Source organism: Aythya ferina (genome assembly GCF_964211825.1).
Source record: "Aythya ferina genome assembly, chromosome: 6".
Lineage (NCBI taxonomy): Eukaryota > Metazoa > Chordata > Aves > Anseriformes > Anatidae > Aythya > Aythya ferina.
This window is the reverse complement of record NC_140303.1, coordinates 12,914,044-12,933,580: the sequence shown is the minus strand read 5'-3', so window position 1 is coordinate 12,933,580 and position 19,537 is coordinate 12,914,044. Positions and strand designations below refer to the sequence as shown.

The 19,537-nt window shown below is 47.7% G+C and overlaps 1 protein-coding gene and 1 long non-coding RNA gene across 3 annotated transcripts in view; one reads left to right on the top strand and one right to left on the bottom strand.

Annotated features, from left to right (window-relative positions):
• Window positions 1-19,537, bottom strand: part of TWIST2 (twist family bHLH transcription factor 2) — a 35,903-nt gene that overhangs the window by 989 nt on the left and 15,377 nt on the right. The window lies entirely within an intron of this gene.
• Window positions 863-11,061, top strand: LOC311438948. 2 transcript variants are annotated; one of them, XR_014694452.1, is made up of 5 exons: window positions 863-1,072; window positions 2,077-2,185; window positions 2,738-2,891; window positions 6,086-6,324; window positions 9,283-11,061. It is a non-coding gene; the product is annotated as an uncharacterized lncRNA (long non-coding RNA). The 2 variants fall into 2 exon arrangements; XR_014694453.1 differs by having other exon boundaries at window positions 6,081-6,324.

Below are 19,537 nucleotides of genomic sequence, written 5' to 3'. Positions count from 1 at the left end.
CCAGCAGCTGGGCAAGATCCAGTGCACCAGGAATAGCCCTCGTGGCCTCTTAACTGAGGGAAACAGGGAGATTGGATGCTCAGCGCTAGTGTTGCTGCCAATTTGTTGCTGTATTTAGCACAGGGCTCCCAGCGACGCCCAGGGAGCAGAGCTAGGTGCCCCAAATGTGCTTGTACAAAATGTAATCCCACCCAAAGTGACTCTTCCTGCAACATCAGGCAAACCCTGCTGAAAATTAATGTTTTCTTCCTATTCTTGGCTAGCACATTTAAGTAACAGCCAAGCACATCCAAAATAAAAGAAATCAGCATAAATCTAATGATTCCTTTTGGGTGTGTAACTTCAGTGTTTAGTAATGCCATAGCCTTTTTTTTCATTGTGATGTGAAATGGTTAAATCCATAGGCAGCAGCAACGCAGCTATTTAAAAGTCCATTTGCTTACAGCACCTCTCCAGCCCCGAGGGATGTGATGCTAGAGCCCTGTTTTCCCCGCGGTTCCCAGCGACCCAGCCCTGAGTATCCACTCCGCTTTCTGGGATGTGACAGGATGCAGCAGCACGGCGGGGAGCCCTGTTACCTGCGGGCTTTGCCCTGGTCTGCAGCAACCTGCTGCTGCTCGTCTGCGGGCTGCTGGGACAAGCTGCGCCCCAGCAGTGCCCAAGGGAGATCCCAACCAACTTGGGGGAGGGATGATTTTTCATGCAAGATGCTGTTTCTGCCTCCAGAAAGCCATCTCAGCTCATATATCAAAAAGCAGATATAATTATTTCCTCCCACTAAGGAAAGCTTCCATTTAGCTTATTTCCTTTCCTTTCCTTCTCAAAGTTATTAATTATCTAATTACAACCACATTCTGCAGACGAGCTCAGGACTTGACAAGCTGCCCAGGACCACTTAGGAAAGCCTAACTGCTTGGTGTGTGCGAGCGGCCGTGGTTTGTGTATGAGCACGTCTGACAGATGACAGACTGGCCCTTTCTTCATGCTCACATTGCCACAACCCCAGCGAGGGGAGCACGGCGGGGACTCGGGAAAGAAAAATACAATAAAGGAAGGAGGAAGACACCACAGAGTGAGTTTCTGCCAGGGTCTGGGGCAACCTTTAAGCTCAGTGATCTTTTTTTCCACGATTTTCTCCAGCAAGCAGAGGAAGGGGTGGGTGCTGTTTGCTTCCAGCCACGTGACAAAACGCTGTGCCCTGCTCCTTGCTCAGCCTGGCTGCCATGTAAAGGAAAGTAAAAATGGGCAGAAAGCACTGAGCTGGCCTACTCCCACTTATTTTTTAAGCCCCGTCCAAGATGGGACAGGTCAGCACAAAGCTGCTCTTGGAGCAAAAGTGGTGATTTGAAAGTCAGTGTCTTCACCCCCGGTGCCGCTCCGACTGCTGCTGCAGTGCAGGATCTCATTTTCACCAGTTCCTTCAGGTTTCCAGCAGCTCTTTTGGCTCCGGCCAACTGGAAAAAATGGGAATTTCACAGCAGCTCAGTGCTAACAGGGTGTTTTGACTTCCCTGTTACAGTGAGGCAAACGAGCACAGGATCTACTCAGCAAATGGCAGCAGTGCTGTGCCCCAGGGCTCTGGCTTGGCTTTGCAGGGTAAGGAACACCCTTACCCCATCCCTCCCCATCCTGCACAGGGCACCAGCACTGGGGTTGTGGTGGGCAGATTAGATGGCCTACCGCTGGGCTGATGCCTCGTTACCAGCCCTGGTTTCCCCGTGAGGGGCTGAAGGAGTCACCCAGGGCACTGCTGCTCATCTGTGGGTCCATGCTTTGCTGCCACGGCACTGCAGGTTTGAGCCTTGTGGTAATAATAAAGAGGCATTTCTCCATAAGTAATTGGAGTAATTGCTGTCCCCATGATGCCAAAAGAACCCTCAGCCCACATGTCTCTTGGGAAGGACCCTCCTGTGCTGGTTTTGGTTTGTTTGTTTGTTTAATATGTGTGATGTAAAGTTAGCAGATCAGACCAAGCAGCAGGAGACCTGTTATCTTCTGCTGTACGGCATGATCTCCATCACTTGAGGTTTTTAGGAGTGGGTTAAACAAGTCAAGTACCATCTGGTTTTGTTGCAGTGGATCCAGCTGAAGGACAGGAGCATCCAAGGACTAGTTAGTCCTTCCTGAAAAAAATGCCATCTCGTGCAGCAGTGCCACAGTGGGACACATTCACAAGCAAGTAACAGTAGGTCAAGTGTTGTGTTCCTTTGTTGATTTTGCTGTCCCTCAGCTCGTGTGTGAGTCTATGATTTGGATTTGGGCCTGTGTGTGTGAATCACTTTCTGAGGTCTTACATCTCACTAACAATTTGTGGACCACAGGATGGGAACCACAGCACCAGATGAGCTGCTAAACGATTTTCCCTCCTATTTTCTCCAGTTATCCGCTGCACATTAAGGCAGCCTCTTAGCTGATGAGGCAATATTATGCCCAGATACAAAGGTCACCCAAAGGCAGCTGGTACACCTGGCCATGAAAGGGTTATTTCCCCCAGCGTTTCTGGAAAGCCCAGCTCGAAGGGTCCCAGTAAAACCAGTGCACCCAGAATGTCCAGCTCTGATCCCAGCTCAACATACACCAGCGGGGGAAGCACTGCCCCATTGCCTTCAGGAGCGTTAAAAATGAGCCAGCAGGCTCCTGTCACCTGTTAAGTTACAGAGAGCTTTTCCACAGGAATTCTGTGCTTTAATGGACCCTCCCAAGGTCATGCTTCATGTTTATGATCCTTTAATTCCAGAGGGGCTCAACAAGGCGTTCATCAAAGCCTGCCAACGTATCCAGCTGGTGGCTACTCCTGTGAGCAGGGCCCACCGAGGTTTCCTGGAGAAGTCCTGCAAACCTGGCTCACTCGTGGCCTCACTGCATGTCTCCTGTGGCAGCTGGATGGTGAGGTACGGATTTATGGGGCTTCTTAAAGGACACAGCAAAGCCCATAGCGGATTTCACAGGGAGGGGACAGAGTTTCTGCTCTAAGTTCAGCACTGAGCTGGAGGGGTAGGACAGCAGGACCTTGCAGAGCTCAGTTTTAATCCTAGCTCATGCACAGGTTCCCTGTGTAAGTGCTCTCTCTGCATGTGCCTCAGTTTCCCTGGCTGGGAAGTTGCCATACATCCCTTCCTCTCTCACAGTGCACATGGGTTTTAATTAGCTCGTGCCCATAAAGCACCTTGTGATTCTCCAGTGCATGGTTGAAGGGCATAAAGCTACACAATAACAGTGCATGATTAGAGTCTGGAGTGTGTGATGATACACAGTGAAGCTCTCTGCTGAACATAATTTCTAAACATTTCTTTTATCCTGCAGTTTAAAACACAGAATATAGCTGTTACGCACTCTGGACCCTATAACATTACAGATCCAGTGCATTTTCTGTGGTGGCACAAGCTGCTGCTCATTTTTATTCACTTTAGAGCATTCCCCAGCCCCAGAGCACAGCAGGGAAACCGCGGCAGCTGAGAGCCGCAGGCTTGATGTAAGGTGGCAGCAAGAGCAGGGCCCCGGTCGGAGGAAATTTTGCAACAGGTCCCTGAGGTCCTTGCTTATATAGGATTAGGGTTGGGTTTGGTTACAAAGGGATTGAAATCATTTCCATAACACAGCCAAGAATGCAAAAGCAATAGAAATCACAGGAAAACCCTTTGAGTATTTAAACTGTTAAATACTCAATAATAAATAATAAAATAAATAATAAAATTATTATTATTTGTAAGAAAAAAATGGTATTTGAGCTTGTTGTATAGGTTGCAAAGTCAGAAATGGTTCTGTACCCAGGGTCTGGCCACTTTCCTACCAGAAAGGTCCCAGCCCAACTAAGGGGTCACAGGTGCCCGGTCCTGTTGCCTTGTGCTCCTAACCGAGCTGGGGTCGGGCAGCAAGGGGGGAGATGAGGGGCACAAACAGCAGCACGGTGCAGCACACGCCAGCTGCTCACCCCGTGACACCTGGTACTGATTTCGGCAGTCGCTGAGAAGTTTATAGACTTTTTCCTCCCCCCTTCCCCTTCATCTTGGGGAAGTGAAAAGGAGCGTGGGTCAAAGCCGAGACCCCAGCCCCGCTCAGTGGGTCAGTGCAGGGCACGCTGCCCGTGCCCCCAGGCTGGCGATGCTGCTTTCGGCTGCCTCCAGAGGGGACACGGTTTCTGACTGAGCATCCTTCACTGCTGAATTGCAGTAACTGATGTGAATAAGTAATAAGTGACACCTGTGAGTGTGCTCCTCTCTGCCCCCGTGTGTGGCTGCCCTGTTCCTGGCTCAGTGGGATGGAGAGGCTGCTCTTCCCACCAGCCCGCGGTGCCCCAGCTGCTCTGCCGCATTCAGCACAGTCCCCACCACTGCATTTTTGCCTCCTTTGAAGTCTCCCTGCCCAGACTGTGCCTGTTCTTTAAGCGTCCCCAGAACATTCATTTTTAATGGGATGTTAACTTCAAAGGCTGCTTTTTTACAGACTTTGGAGGTTTGGAGCAGGGAGCGGCATTTCTGCGAGGTGGGCTGGCGAGCAGCGGGGCTGCCTGGGGTGATTAGGTAGGACACAAGCAAACACGCGCTGAGGAAGCAAATATTAAACCAGCCCACGAGAAAGCACCAGACAAACTCAGCTGGAGTTCCCCGTTGTCTCAAAACTCATCCTCCCAACATGAGAATAACCAGAAGGGAAAAATGCGAGGAAACCTACAGTTAAAGCCCACTCAGGCTGTCACTAGCCCTGGCCCACACTGATGATCAGGTTGTTCCCGTGCTAGGTGTTGCACAAGAGCTGGTAAGAGTGTTTTCCCCTTCGAGAACAGCAGCAGAGGAACAAATTCTCCTGCCCAAGGAAAACCTGCAGGGCCCCCGTCCCCATGTCAGAAACGGTCCCATCTCCTCTGCTAGTGATGGGACATTACAGGGTGGATGGGGAAGGAGTAGTCCCCTTCTGTGTTGGACACTTGATTGAGACAGGGCAGAGCAAGAATGTGAGGCAGTGACCTCTCTAGTTGTTACCCAGGCATGTATTTCCAGGGCTGGATATGCTCTGAATATTTAAAAAGAGAAGGGAAAATGTCCTGTAGCTGATTTATTCTGGAAATGTCCCACCACTGGGTTCAAGCACTGCTGGGTTACAACACAACAGGGGACACTCCTGCTCTAGAAAATCAATAAAATGTTTCTGTCGGCGCTAAGTAGCAGCTGCCCTTAATATTTTTCAAAACAAATAAATGTGGCTAGTTTGGTTACTGCATGATGTCACAGCCCCGGTACGCCCACCCGCCACACCAGCGCTGCGTGTGTACTGCCCCGTAGGCACGCCGTGGTTGGGGATGGGGAAAACAAGAGCGAACAATGCAAAACGTGACATGGGACGCACGTGTCCGCGCCCGTGCCTTTGGAGAGAAAAGGTCAGCATGGGCTGATGTGAATTTTTGAAATGCCAAAGCAGGCTGCTCCAGAAATCGCGCTGTTCTTTAGATTAGGAAATGTCAAGCTAGAGGGGAAGACAGATCTCAGGGTCTTGATTCTCAGGCCAGAAAGCCTGAATCTGGTTTGCTTCTGGCCACAAGAGCCCCATCTCACCTGGTTACTGAAGCAGAGGACTGGATGTGGCCCATGGCAGGCTAGCTGGAGTCCTGAGAGCAACTTGTGCTCCTTTCTCCCTAGTGCCTGTCACCCTACTCAACCCCAGGTTTGCCGTCCAAGAGGACTGCCTTTAAAGCCTACCTGGCAGCTCAAAGTGCAGAGGTCTGAGATACCCAGGAGGATCTTGCTGGGGACTCAGAAATCACCAAACTTATTGGGGGTTGTCATCTTCTTGAGCAGGGTCCCTACCTGTGGTGCTTAAGGCTTACGTGCTTACTGTTAAACATCCCAACCATGCCCTTAACCTTGCTCATTCCTGACCTTTGCAAACTGAGGACCATTGCTTACAGCTTAAATAACCATGTTGCAAGTATTGATCATGATATCCATGGTCAGGTCTGTAAGCTTTGCTATCCAGACTCATTTTTTTTTTTTTAAATCTGTTCATAACCTTCTTAAACTTGTGCTGAAAATTTTCCATGCCCGAAGGTGATTCCTCTTCCTTGTTGTTGCTTTTGTTTTCTGGAGACTAGGCAAAAATGGTCCAGCTGTTTTGGAGCACAGGGAGAGTGGAAACCAGTCATGCTCCAAAACGCTACAAGCTTTCCTGTGACTGTGTGTTGGAGGCTGTGATGGCCGCGGGTGGAAAGCTGAAAGGCGGCATGCAGATAGCCCGGTTCACAAAGCAGCGCTCCACCTGGACCTGGAGGAAATTAAGTTTGTTTTGACCTAGTTCTGAGCCTCCCCAAATCGCCTTCCAACTATGCATGGGGTGAGTTTCTGTGAGCCATATGAAACAGACCTAAGTCAGGAAGAATGGGGCGTTATTTTGGCTTGGATTTTATCATAGCGCCATTAAACTTACAGAAGAGAGGTGCTAGGGTGGAGGCGAGGTGCTGGCAGCCAGGACCTGGCCTGGAGCCGTGACCAGCACGTAGGGACGTACACAGGCAAACAGGTATTTGCAACCCTCCATCCTGGAGGATAAGGCAAAACATGGAGCTCCTGGTTGCTATTGCTCCTGCAGATTATGACAACCAGAAAGAACCGAAGTGGGCTGCAGCAGAGGTTTGTGGAGGAAAACTTTGCTCTGACTTCCTGCTGTGTAGGGTAAAAGCAAAGCAGAAAAGAGACTTGTTTATCACCAGCCAAATCTCCCAAAGCAAGGCTCATTTTCAAAGCTGGGCCCCATCCTGGGAGGTGGGATGGTTGCCCTTTGCCTTTGCCAAAGCACCCTAGAACTGAGCCCTTTTCCCGTGCACCCTGACCATCACAGCCACTCTTGAGTAAAATGGTGGATTCCTACGAGCAGTTTTATCCACTGCTGCCTACTAAAGACCATGCAGAGGGACCTGCAACAGGCCTCTGTCACCTTGACTGGAAAAGGAGAGTGCTGGGATTTTGCTTTTGTTCCCTACCTGGGTAAATGGCACCTCACTGATTTCCTTAAGAGCCTTGAAGACAAGGACTGTCCCAGCTCAGGTGGTGGGTTTCACAGTCACCATGGCTTTGATAATCTCTGGCTGCAGCAAAGACCAGCTTGGTGCTCCAGAACCTGTCCGCACCACCAAGCAGCTTGGTTCAGACCTGACCCACTTTTAGACGTGTAACCAGGCCCCATCAGCAGTTTTTCTAGAGAAATTTATCCTCTGTCAGTCAAAACTGGCTGTCAGAAAGGGAAAGTTAGAGTGAGATCAGAAGAATTTTCAAAGGCTTTCCATTTTTGCAATTTCCATGCTGAAATGTCTATATAGTATAGCTTGTAGCAAGTAGGCTAAAACCAAATCAAAGCACACCGAAAATTTTAACTGAATTCATCGGGTCTTTAGGTGTGTTTATGAAAGTAAGTCCTTGGTCTGTGTAGGAATGGGAAACCTGTATCTGTACATGTTGTGTTCATATTTATGCATAGTTTATATATGAACTAATGTTTTTGTAACAAAGTGAAAGGAAGAAAGGATCTATGCCCTGCTACAGGCATTGGCTGTGTCTGTACCAAAGGGATATTCTCAAATCATCTTACAGATTTGTCAGCTGTCCCCAGAGCCAGGGTAGACAGTAGTCTATATTTAAGATATTTTTGACATTTGGATGGCACAAAGATGCAACTTTGAGGGAAAAATACCATATTGCTTAGCAGCAGCAAGGCCTTTGCAAGCAGGCAACTGTGTGCTGTCTTACATGGGAAAAGCCAGCATGAGACAACCCCAGAGAAGGACCAAGAGTCATATTTTGGAAAGCCAATTTCCCCATACCAGCATGCCAGAAAGGGTCCCCCTCCTGTTTGACCACAGGACAGCTGGGTGAGGAGAATGAGACAACAGTGGTGAGGTGGAAAAACAATGTTTTGGCTGTGTCCTTGAGCACATCTACCTTGCTGCCCACTCAACTATAGAGGAAAGCAGCCCACACTGGTGTGCATAATGGTCCTGGGGATGCCCCACCTGCAATGCAAGGGGTTGCGGAACACAGCCAGAGGCAAACAGCAGAGATAAGGCAAAAGGGGGAAACTGAGGCACAGAGGCACCTGTGAGTGGTTAGGTGGTTAGAATAGTGGAACTCTCCTGTTTTCTAGGTTGTTTCCCATCAGAAAAAGCTAAAAAGAAGGGGGTGGGGTATAAGTTCCCATCCCTGTGGTTGCTCTGTGTCCCCTGGGGAGTCCTTGTGAGTGCAGCACAGGCACCTACACTAATACAAGGTGACTGGGAAAGGAGAGAGCCCAATTGCACAACCATCCCTAACACAGTGTGTGACTGCTGCTCTTGCAGAAAAGGCACAAGGGCCGGTCTGCAAGACTTCAGAGGGGAGGAAGCAGCGGAGAAAGGAATTCAGATAATTGTGTACATGCAGAGGGGGGAGAGGGCCAAAATCAGATCTAATGCTACGGGTACGGACAGACTGAAACCAGATACCTTGGCTTGTGTTTTTCTGCCTTTGCTGGTATGAACTCTTATCAACCATCCGCTCTTGAAGTCTCCCAGATGAAGGAAAGCCACAATTATGTGCATCTTACAGCTGGGAAACCATTTAAAAACATATCCCTTGCCGTTGTTCATTCCCGAGCCGCAGGGCCTCCCCTTGCTCTCTCCAAACCTACCCCTGCCTCAAGCGCCTTTCGCCGTCTAGAGGAAAGCCTCTAATCTAATTTACCCCAGGCTTTTCAGACCTTGGAGGATTTATCTGCCCATGGCTGGTCCAAGAGAAAACATCCTCCCCGCGTCCCGCGGCTCCCCGGTTTGTTATCGGGAGTGTGACTAACTGTTTGACAGGGATGCAGGAAAAGAAAACGTACGGCCCATCTGGAAGGAGGTTTAATCCTTTCAATTCTCCTCCCTCCAAGCCTGTTTCGGTCTCGCCAGCCCAGCACTGAGGAAAGCCAATGGCTTGCTCACACCTCCCTGTTCAGGATGAAAAATCCAAAAGAGACAACGCCAAAAAGGAAGCCAACAGGAGAGCCCGTGACCCTGGACCTGTGTCTTGGCCTTGGCCAGCTGAACAGGACAGAGCATGCCTGCAAGGCTGGGGACCAGCTGCCACAGCTGAAATAAAACCGGGGATATTGAGTGCTTCTGTCACAAATAACTATCCACAGAAAAGAGAAGTAGATTGATTATATATATGTGTATATATATATGTATATATAAAAATTTAATGACAGCAAGCAGCCAATATTGATTGAACTAATCATGTTTTAAATCCTTTTTTTTTTTTTCTTCTCACTGTCTTGCAGGAAGACTCGTTTGTATCTATGGCCACCTATCTAAACAGACTTCACCTGTGTCAAGTCTGGCTGTCCTGGAAGAGCTGCTGGCCCTGTAAGTCCAGCTTTACAATGCTGGACTTAAATTTACAAATTATTTGTCACTGTTTGTCTCTCCATTTTTTCAGTTTTTAAAAACTATTTTTTAATTAGAAAAAATAATTTAAAAATAATTTATTTTTATTTTTAAAAGGAGTTTAACATAGTACAGAAGACTAACTTTTTAAAAGTTAATGAGACACTACTTGTTGCATTTGTCCAGTGTAATTTATGCTGGTGCATTTACCAGAAAGGCCTGCATTTAACATTGATTTATTAATGCGTAATCTATAGGTTTATCTATGGATATATTAACCAGCAGTTAAGTGACTGTTTTTTGACTGCCACAAACTTTATTATTTTGGTATCCATCATACAGCTGCCTTTCTCGCACCCAGTTCTTATTTAAAGGTGAATGAACTCTTCTATTCTCTCAGCCTCAGGTGCACGGCTGTAAACTAAGCTCTCTGGAGTAAAATAAGTTTCTGCAGTACCAGAGAAGGCAGTGACTCTCATGAGCAATTTTAACACCTCTACAAACTCTGATCTCGAAGTTTCCTTGGCTCCTGTTAAACTTCCCTTGCATCTCCAGCTCTCTATCATTTGAATTTTGATTTATCTGAGTGTAATTCATGCCTGGGAAGGAATACAGGTTGTGGTAATTCCACGTTAAATTTCAAAGATGGTTATTTTAAAAAACATGCTGTTTTCTTGGGGTGGGGAACATCAGCCCAGTAAAACATCCAGACACCTCTTATAAAAGCAAAAAATGACAGGAACATAACAGCTTGAGAGCCTCCACCAAGCCAGTTGACACCAACCCACAGATTACAGAAGCTGAAGAGGGAGGGAAGCTGCAGGGTCAGCACAGTCTGACCTCAGGCCTGCAAGATGCCTGGGAGCTCAGAGCTCCCCGGGACACCAGCCCTGCTCCCGGTGTGAATCAGCACAGCCCAACCCAAAACACAGGAAAGCTGAGCTGGCCTTCACTGCACCCAGAAACTCACAGGCTCAACCACTTCCAGCAGGAGAACTTGCCCTTTGGGGTCCCGAAACACATAGAAAAAAAGCCACTTCTTCAGCATTTTGGCTTGTGGCTGATTATTCTGGCCCAGATAAAATTAGTAGCCTGGGGCTGGCCTCCCAGTATGGATGACAAGTGAGAGCTCTGCAATGAAGTATTTTGCTGCTGGGACTCTCAGGGTTTCTGCGTTATGTCCTGCCTCTCTGCAGCAACCTCCAGGCAGTCAGTATGCTTGCTCCAAGGTGCTGCGTCCCTCCCTTGCCAGAAAATAAAATAAAAAAAAATCTTTAAACAGGAAAGAGCCCCCCAAAGGAACAGTTCCCCCAGCCCTGCACTCCTCCACAGTCCAAGCCTTGGCCTCCCCGGGGCTGTGGGGTTCGTCGCAGCTGGAGAAGGAGGTAGGTTTGTGGGAGCCCCTTGTTAAAATCTTGGCAGTACATCACTGAAAGCGCGGCTAGAAATTGCCAAAAGCCGGAAGCTGTTAATGAGCAGTTGGAGCAGGAAAAAGCAGAGCTGTTTCGACATTTGAAAGGGCCGTCTAAGCTCTGTCCTCGGCTCTGCCCAGCTGCCTCGTGGGTGGCTCTGAAGAACAAGCGCTCGGGGACACCACCAGCATCTCCTGGCCCACGAAAGGGCCTGTGGTGCAAGGGGCCAGGGAAAGTCAGTGGCCAAAGGCAAAGAGGGACGTGAAGGATCCAGACAGCACCAGCCCTCCTGGATAACACCACAGCAGAGAAAACCCACCTCCAGACCCCTTCCTTGGGCTCATCTCTGAGGCACTCTGGAGTGAGCCTGGCTTTGCACAGGGAAGGTGTGGAACAGAGGAGCAGGGAGGGGAAGAAGGCAGAGAAAGAGATTTTCTTCTTGGGCAGCTCCAGTAAAATAAAGGGGGATGGGGAGGGAGGTGGCACAGACGCACACATGTCCCTGAACAACGGCTTTGAAGCTGATGAGGCTTGTGCCAACGGCGTTAAATACGCTCCCTCTCATCTCCCTCTGCCTCCTGAGCCCCTGACCCTCCAACCTCTGGGCCTCTCAGATCTATATGGGTTTCAGCTGCCAGCCTGTAAGCAATTCTGGGCAGGCATTTGGCTCTTCCTGCCTGAAACACACACTTACTACATGCTTGGGCCAGCCAGATTAGTGCTAAGCAGTGGAAATATATTGCACAGAAATCAGATAAGAAAGGTAAAGTGGTCATGCATGGGCTGTACATTTCTGTTGAGATGCTCATAGCAAAAGTCATGTTCAGTGCTTACCCTGCACGAATACAGCTCACAAGCTAAGGGTGAGTATCCTTCAGGATGAAGTTGCATGAGCTGTTGTTACAGTTTATAGACCTGTCGGCTATGATGACTGAATGCACGCACATGCTAAGCTGTTTGGAAAGTAAAGGATATCATGTTCTTGTAGGCTGGTTGAGAATATCTGGGAGGAAGATATCAATAGGAGCGAGGTTCTTTTTCCTCTCGGAAATACGTGAGACTGGTGCCTCTGGGCAGCTGGTGCTGCACACTGTATGGTATGCAGCCTGCTCTGACAGCGCTGGCAGCCAGTGTGAAATGTCTGCTCCCTGTTTGCCTCTACAGGAATAACCACAACAGAGGTATGAAATGGGCTGTAAAAAAAACCCTCTGCCTCCACCTCATTTCAGGAAAAGGAAAGAATATTGGACAGAGGGAAACCTTTTCTCCTCCCCTCTCCATGCCTGCCAAAATAATACAAATTCTAGGAACAACACCTTCTCTAAAAATAAATATATACATCTGCAGCTTTATTCTTTTTCCAAGGGAACTCTTTTGGTCTGGCCTGCTCAGCCAGCACCTTCCCTGCTCTCCTTATTTTTCCTGTGTGCAGCGTGTATTCAGCTGCAAACTTCCTGAGCAGCAGCATCCCCGGGGGGAGGAAGAAATCGTGTTTTCTGGCTCAGGGATTAGGACTGGGCACCAGCAGGTCCTATCCAAAGGATGAATCCTTTCTTACTCATTCCCCCACTTTACCTGCCCCTGTCCTGTGTGGATGAGGTACGCTGAAGCAAGCCTTGCTCTGTCCATAGGCAGCTGATCACAAAAAGGACCGATCTCAGCTTTTTTACATCAGTGCAGCACAAAGGCTCTGTGACAACATTGCCTCCTAAGAGTAAATCAGCAAGTGGGTTATAGCAGCCATCCGTTATGACTGACTCAACTAATTCCACTGATGGATTCATGCCAGTGGTATTAACAACAACAAAAAGCCTGCTTTGAAAATGCCCCTGGTTCAAGCTCCTGATTTGAAATAAGTAAATAAATAAAATTTGGGGCCACCCACTAAAAAGCAGAGACAGTTTGCATAAATTCAATGGCATTTCATAGGCTCCTGTGAACAATCTGTGGGACAGGTATGATTTCCTTATGAACGCAGGGTGCTTTTTAATGTTTGATACAGTTACTGACAAATAGCAGCTGAAACACCTGTATGCCAGATGTGCACAGCTGTACGTGTGCTGCTGCTGATCAATCTTCAGATTACATCACGTTCCAGATGCCTGACTTCAGAAACGCTTGGGAGGCAGAGCTGAAGCAAGCAAACTGCAAGCTTAGGCATTTCTCCTTCCCAATGGTGATGCTCTGCCTCTGCACGCAATGCCGAGCCCCGTTTTGTCACCTTGACCTGTGCGATGCTGCCTCAGAGCAAAAGCATCCTTTAGCTGTGAGTAACATCTGTGCATGGATAATGCAATGGGGAGGTGGGCTACATGCTGTCCACCCTGCTTTCCTACCACCTGAGACCAAAAAGCCATCAACACCAGGCTGTGAAGAGGTTTGTTCCTGTGTTTCTTCTCGCTGCAACCCAAGGCACACCTTCAATGTCTCCCCACAGGCACACGTGTGTGGCTGTGTGTGGCTCCGTGCACATGCACGTGTACAGGAACTGCTGTGAAAGTCAAGTACTTTTAATTTTCATTGGATTTGTTCCCCACTAGGAGGATGGCACTTGTTCCTGTAACATTGGGAAGCAAAACTTGGCCTGCCTTAAAAGAGACTTGGAGGTGACTGCTACAAAAAGAAAAAAGATGCCTCTATTATTATCATTATTATTATTAGTAGTAGTAATAATAATAATAATAATGTTATTATTGCTGCTATTATTGTTGTTATTATCATTATCATTATTACCACTATATTTATATTTATTTATTTACTATTGCATTTGGTGTGGGGAAGAAAGCTTTCCCTTTGCTGAACGAAACTGTGCTCACCCTTCAAAACTGTTTCTTCAAACAGATGCCAGGACAGATTCCCCAAAGCTCTGTGGATTTAGTCCTAATTTTTCACACTAAGGATCCTACACAGAATCACAAAAAGCCTTTAGTGAGAAGCAGCAGGATTGACTCATTTCCTTGCCCACCATGCTCACTGCCACCACACCTGGGTTTTGTCAGAGCTGGGACTTGCATCCCGGATCACATTCCCAAACATTTGTGGAGGAAAGAGTGCTGCTTTGGCATCTCCCCCCTCGCATGAGGCAGTGTTTGAAGAATGTGCCCTCGCTCGCCACACCCTGGTCCCTGAAGTCGGTGATCGCAATGGCTCGGCCCGAGCCCAGCAGCGTTTCCCACCGAAGCAGGTGCAGGTTTTTGATAACCACCCAGGCTCTGAGTAACGGCAGTGATTCAGTGCGTGTGTTACTAATCTCCCAGGACTTTTGGACGGGATTGTACCAGGCCAGGTCTCCATCTGGGATTAATCAACACAGCTTCATTGAAGTCAAGGGGCCAAATTCTCACTTGGAATAAACCGGTTTAACTCCACTGCAGTCAATAAAGCTACTCTGATCTTTTTTATGGCAAGAATAGTCCAACTCTTTAAAATACGTGGGGTTATAGGGTGTTGCCCTCATGCAGAGGGAGTTGCACTTTCATATGCCATACACGCCTGACGTGGTAAGTTCTTGGCATCAAGTAAGGCACACCGGTGTGTGTCCGTGATGCTAACCACGCTGTGCTTCAGAGAAGGCTGTCGGGAGATGCACGGAGCTATGTTAACATGGACATAAGACTGGCAAGAGCCCTCACCAGTCCAGCATCACTACTAGGTCATTTCTTCCATCCTTGGCTGCAAGCATTGTGTCATACAATCCTTCCTCAAAACTCTGCAGCTTTTGTCTTACATGCAGATGGCACTGCTGATGCTTAAAAGCAGCCCTCTAGATCTTCTACTCGGTTTTTATTACCAACCTCTTCTCAAGACAGGCTTTCTGCTGCCTGGGGTGCCTAAGACAGTCTTGTATCAAGGGACTTCTCCAAGGTAAGCGGCAGGAGGTAAGGCTATTTGCAGAGCTTAGAGGGGATTCACAGCCTTCAAGGCTTTTTGTGTGAGTATGCCGTGCTTCAGCATGGTCTTGTTTGCTTTGCTTCAAATCTTTTGGCCTTGGCTGGCTCTGACCCCACAAATGTTTGAATGTCTGTGTTATTCTTCAGCTGTGCTTGTGTACCAGGGCTGTGGCGGTCACTGGAGGGGCTCCTCATTAAAGTAGTGATGGGGCTCTCTGGAGAGGAGGACAGTAATGCTGCAGGGAATAATGAGGCAGCAAATCTCCCTCAGGGCTGCCCGTGGGTGAAATATTTTATCTTTTATTGTCGTGGTTTCTGATGCCTAATTCAGGAGCGTGGTCTCCTGAAGAGGTAGCAGTGACCCATCAGCCCATGGCCATGCACTGACCTGCTGTGAGTCACTCTTTTTTCCAAGACTCATAAGACTAGCATCATTGCTTATAACTCAGCTTGAGGTTGGCCAGCTGCTTTATGGGCTTTCCTGAAGCTGTTACATGCGTGATGCAGGACAAGCAAGCAATGGGAAGGAGAAAAGGGAAAGATCTTACTCAGAACCTCTTTAGCAACACAGTTCCAGTCTGGATGGTGCCGCAAACCTTCGTCAGCTGGCTTGGCCTTTGTGCTGCTCCACGGGGTCAGGCTAGCCTGTCCTACCCCAACCTGCTCTGCTCCAAGAGGCTGCTCTCCTTCAAGCTAATCCTCCTCCTGTACTCACTCCGTGGGCTGCAATTTCCTCTGCAACGAGGAACCAGTGTTCTTAATTATTTTTTCTTGCACATCAGAGAACTGGGAGTGAACACCAAAGGTGGTTTATTCTGGTTGCTGTCTACCAGCTCTCTGTGTTGCTGCTTCAGGTTTCAATAAAATAGGTTCTCCTGCAGGTGCTTCAGTTTTTCACCACACATCTAAAATTTATGGGTTTGGGAGGTAAAATATGAAGCTGGTCATTCCCTTGCTATGATTTTTAAAAGGGGAGTAAACATTCTTACTCCAGTAAGTTCAAACTCCTGGAGGAAGAAACAAGCAGAGATGCTGCTAAAGAAACAATCTGAGTAAAAATAAAAATAAAAAAAAAAAAAAGAAAAAAAAGAAAAAAAAAAAACCTGCATGTCCTAAGATTGCCTCTGTTTAGTGAATTATTTAATCACATGCCTAATTTCTAAATGTGTGCCTGTAGCCCCCTGATTTCAGTGGGATTTATCACATGCACTAAGGATGTGTCATGTGCTTTGCTGAATCAGAACAGACTAACAAATGACTACCAAGAACTTGAATTGTATGCAACATGCACACAGAAGCCTATAAAAAGCCCTGGAAAATTGGTTTACATGGTCTTTTCCAGTCTGTCATCCTGCAAAATGCAGATGTACTTTTTTTTTTTTGACTCCGCTTGTCGGGTTTTTTGGATTTGGGTGATTATACGAATGGGTTAAGTCAACGTTTTCAACCAAATCACTGTACAGATGACTCAGCTCAACACCAGCTGGCTGGTCTTGTTTAGGTTTGCCAGCTGCAAGCTGGACTTGCTTGAGCCTTTGAATCTGAACCCTGCTAGTTTCCCACTGAGCTAATAACCTATATTACTGTGATACCGATGCAATCTCCTTGCTGGGGGAGGGAGAGGAGCTCTCTGCATCTGTTCAAAACAAAGACTTCATGCTTTGAATTTGGCAATGCTGTTCCTCTCTGTATTTCACATGCTGTCCTAGGATGTGCAGACCTGAGCTAAGCTTATGCTCCTGTGAATCGGGGACTTTCCTGAAACTGCTGCTCACGTGTTTCTCATCTGACTGCTTGTGTCTGTGACTGGTGCTGAATAGCTTTTCTGCTCCACACAACCAAGTTTTACATGCAGCTTGTGTCTGCAGTACAAAAAAATGTTTCCTTACTTTTCTTACCCCCAAGTTAAAACTGCACAGGCATGTTTGTGAACAGTGAGGGAGGCTGGACGAGTCCAGTGACTGAAATGGAAGCCCTACAGGTTCAGTGAGAACTCATACTGAATGCAGGTGCACAGATCATCTGTGATATTTATACTTACATACACTACAGGTATGGAAGAGCATAAGATGTCTGTAGTAACTTCATTCCTTTGCACTTTTCACCATTAAAGTTGTTTTTTCCAGCTATTGTGGAGTGCAGCCATAGGGATACCATTGAGGTCAGCATTCAGTAGGGCTCCTGGTGTAACCCCTACTTTTCAATCCTAATTTAATTCTCTGTTTAGCTAGAAGCAATATATGCACTATGAGTTTTGCTTTGCTCTTCTGACAAATGCCTATCTTCTCTCCATGAGAGATAGCGAGTGAGCAAGGGACACACACACTGAAATTTTGGCCCAGATTAGGGATTTGAGCCTTATGTATGCCATGGGCTCAGAACGCTGCAAGCTTCTGGAGTTTAGGGAGGTTTTGGAGCTCTTCACTCACTGCCTCAGTAAGTTCTCTGCTGAAATTTTTTTTTTTTTTTTTTTTTTTTTCCAACCACTTCCTTTACCAAGGTCCTGCAAAACTCTTCTCAAGAAAAGTAAAGCTGTTTTTGACAACCAAAGAGATTCTGGTTTCCACCTCATTCTCAGTTCTTAGCAAATGCAATTAGCAGTATTTCTTATTACATCCTCCCTTGAAAAGTAAATAGATTCCTAGGGATCGGTTGTTCTTCAGCTTAAAGGACCCCTAGAGACAGCAGTACCTTATAGCAACAAACGAATAAATTAAATGGATGGGCTCAGGGATGCTAGATGCTTCTTGGGGTACAGTCTTTTCCCTTGAATGTGGAAGAAAGGAGAGGTGCTAATGGAAAGGAGTTCACAAGTTTTCCATTCCCAAATGTGAATGCTTCAGCCAGGAATTATGAAGACCCCTACCCACAGCATGCTTGCTGAGAACTAGTCTCTACAATGTGTCTGAGGCTGCAGCCCACTTGAACTGCAGCTGGAAATCTTGCAGCAGTGCAATGTGCTCCTGTTCCTGTGGGACTGGCGAGAAGCCCTTGGAAATCTGCACTCCACAAATGAAGATGGTAACTTGTTGGTTAATGCCATGCCTGGTGACTGGGGAGGTGTCCTCAGATTAGGGGAGCTGTTGGGCCACACTCGTGTCCTGGAAGAGAATGCACGCACCCTACAGGAAACTTAACCTGACATCCCACACAAGTTGGCTGAATAAAGTGATCTCTGCCCTTTCCATACTTATTTATATTTTCAGTTGACTGCATAATCTGGCCCTCTAGAAAGTCCCTTCTGGAGGTCACACAGCTGAAATAATAGCTAATGATTTTTTAAAAATGATTTGGGAGTTATTAAATACTTTCTTCTTCCTTTCCTTCCCTCCCCTCAGTCCCTCTTTGGCAAACACTCCTGGGTCATTCCACCAGAGTGCTTTGCCTTCCAGAGCAGGGCATGCTGGAAAAGCATCCTGATGTGTATGAAGGGTCTACGCCCATCTCCAAGTGTTTGCACATTGCCCCAAAGCTGGGTAGGGCTGGGATAAGGAAACTAGATGAAGTGTGCAATATCACAGCAACTCCAGACACTAACCAGAATTGCTGGCATTGCTTTTCCTCCCAGAGACGTCCCTCTCGGCTCCAGTCACTTCACTTGCCTGTTTCATCTCTGGCAATTGGATGCTCTTAAATCCAGGCGAAGGGCTGTCAAGTTTCTCCTGTATAAACCACCCAAACCATTTCCATCTATGCTCCATTAACCAAAGGAGGAGCTGACTTTATTGCTTTTGTTGGAGCTAGGCCTGGTTACACAAGCTAGCCTCTGGCTGCAGAAGTCAGGGTTTTGTAGCTGTCCTGGGGGAACCCGTTCCCCTTTTCCAAGTCTGCAAAGATCTTCCCATGCTCTCTCTCGGGCAGGGATAATAATGCCCACGTGGAGCAAGGATTTGTGCACAGACAACAAAGCATTCCAGTATTACTGGGAGCTATACTGGTATGTCTGGTGGAAAGTTTCGTTGCAGGTGCAGGCCAGTGGTGGCTCATGTCTGTGGAGACGGCCTGGGCTGTTGCAGTAATAGGACATACATAGGGGCTGCTCTGAACCATCTTGTGCCTTCTCCCGGACTTCCAACAGTACTTGCTTAACCCCTCTCACATTGGTCTGGCATGTTATGGCTTAAAGAAGCTTTCCCAAGGGATTCAAACAGCAGCTAAATGGTAAAGAACCTCAGGCATGAACGTAGGTTGGTATTTCCAAAAGGGCTGAGGAAATTTGGTGCCCTTCAGCTCTAGAGGGGTCCTACATTTCTTTGACATCATCTCCCAGTTCCAGTCTGCCTGTCAGACCCTGTCACTTCCCTAATAACAGGTCAGAGGAAGGTGGTCTTGGCTATTGGGAGGCCAAGTTCAGTGTGATGCTCTGGCAGAGACTGTGCACTTGCAGGCAGTGAGGATGAAATAATTGTTTCATGCCTCAATTCAGTTGTGTTTGGTTGTGTTGGTTCTTTCCTTTGTGGGTCTCCAAAATAACCTGGCTGCCTGCTGGCTGTGCAGCAGCAAAACCATCGGGGTGAAGGCTGAGCTCCCCCAGGTTTGCAGCAGCCCAGAGGCTGCAGGAGGGGAGCTGGGCACCTACCGCTTGGGTGGAGGAGGTGGCGGAGTCTTCAGCTCAGTTTTGGGTTAAGATTTGGATGAATGGTGGGACAGCAAATGGGGAAACCTTCCCAGTACCCTACAGCCTATCTCTGGGAATCCATTTTACATTTCCCCTCCTCCCCTGCTGTCCTGGTTTCAGTTAGAACAGACACCTGCCTCTTCTACCCCTGGAACATGTGTAGGTGTGAAGGAGGCACCCTTGGCCTTGTCCCCATCCCTGCTGTGCTGCTGGTACCCAACCTGTCTTA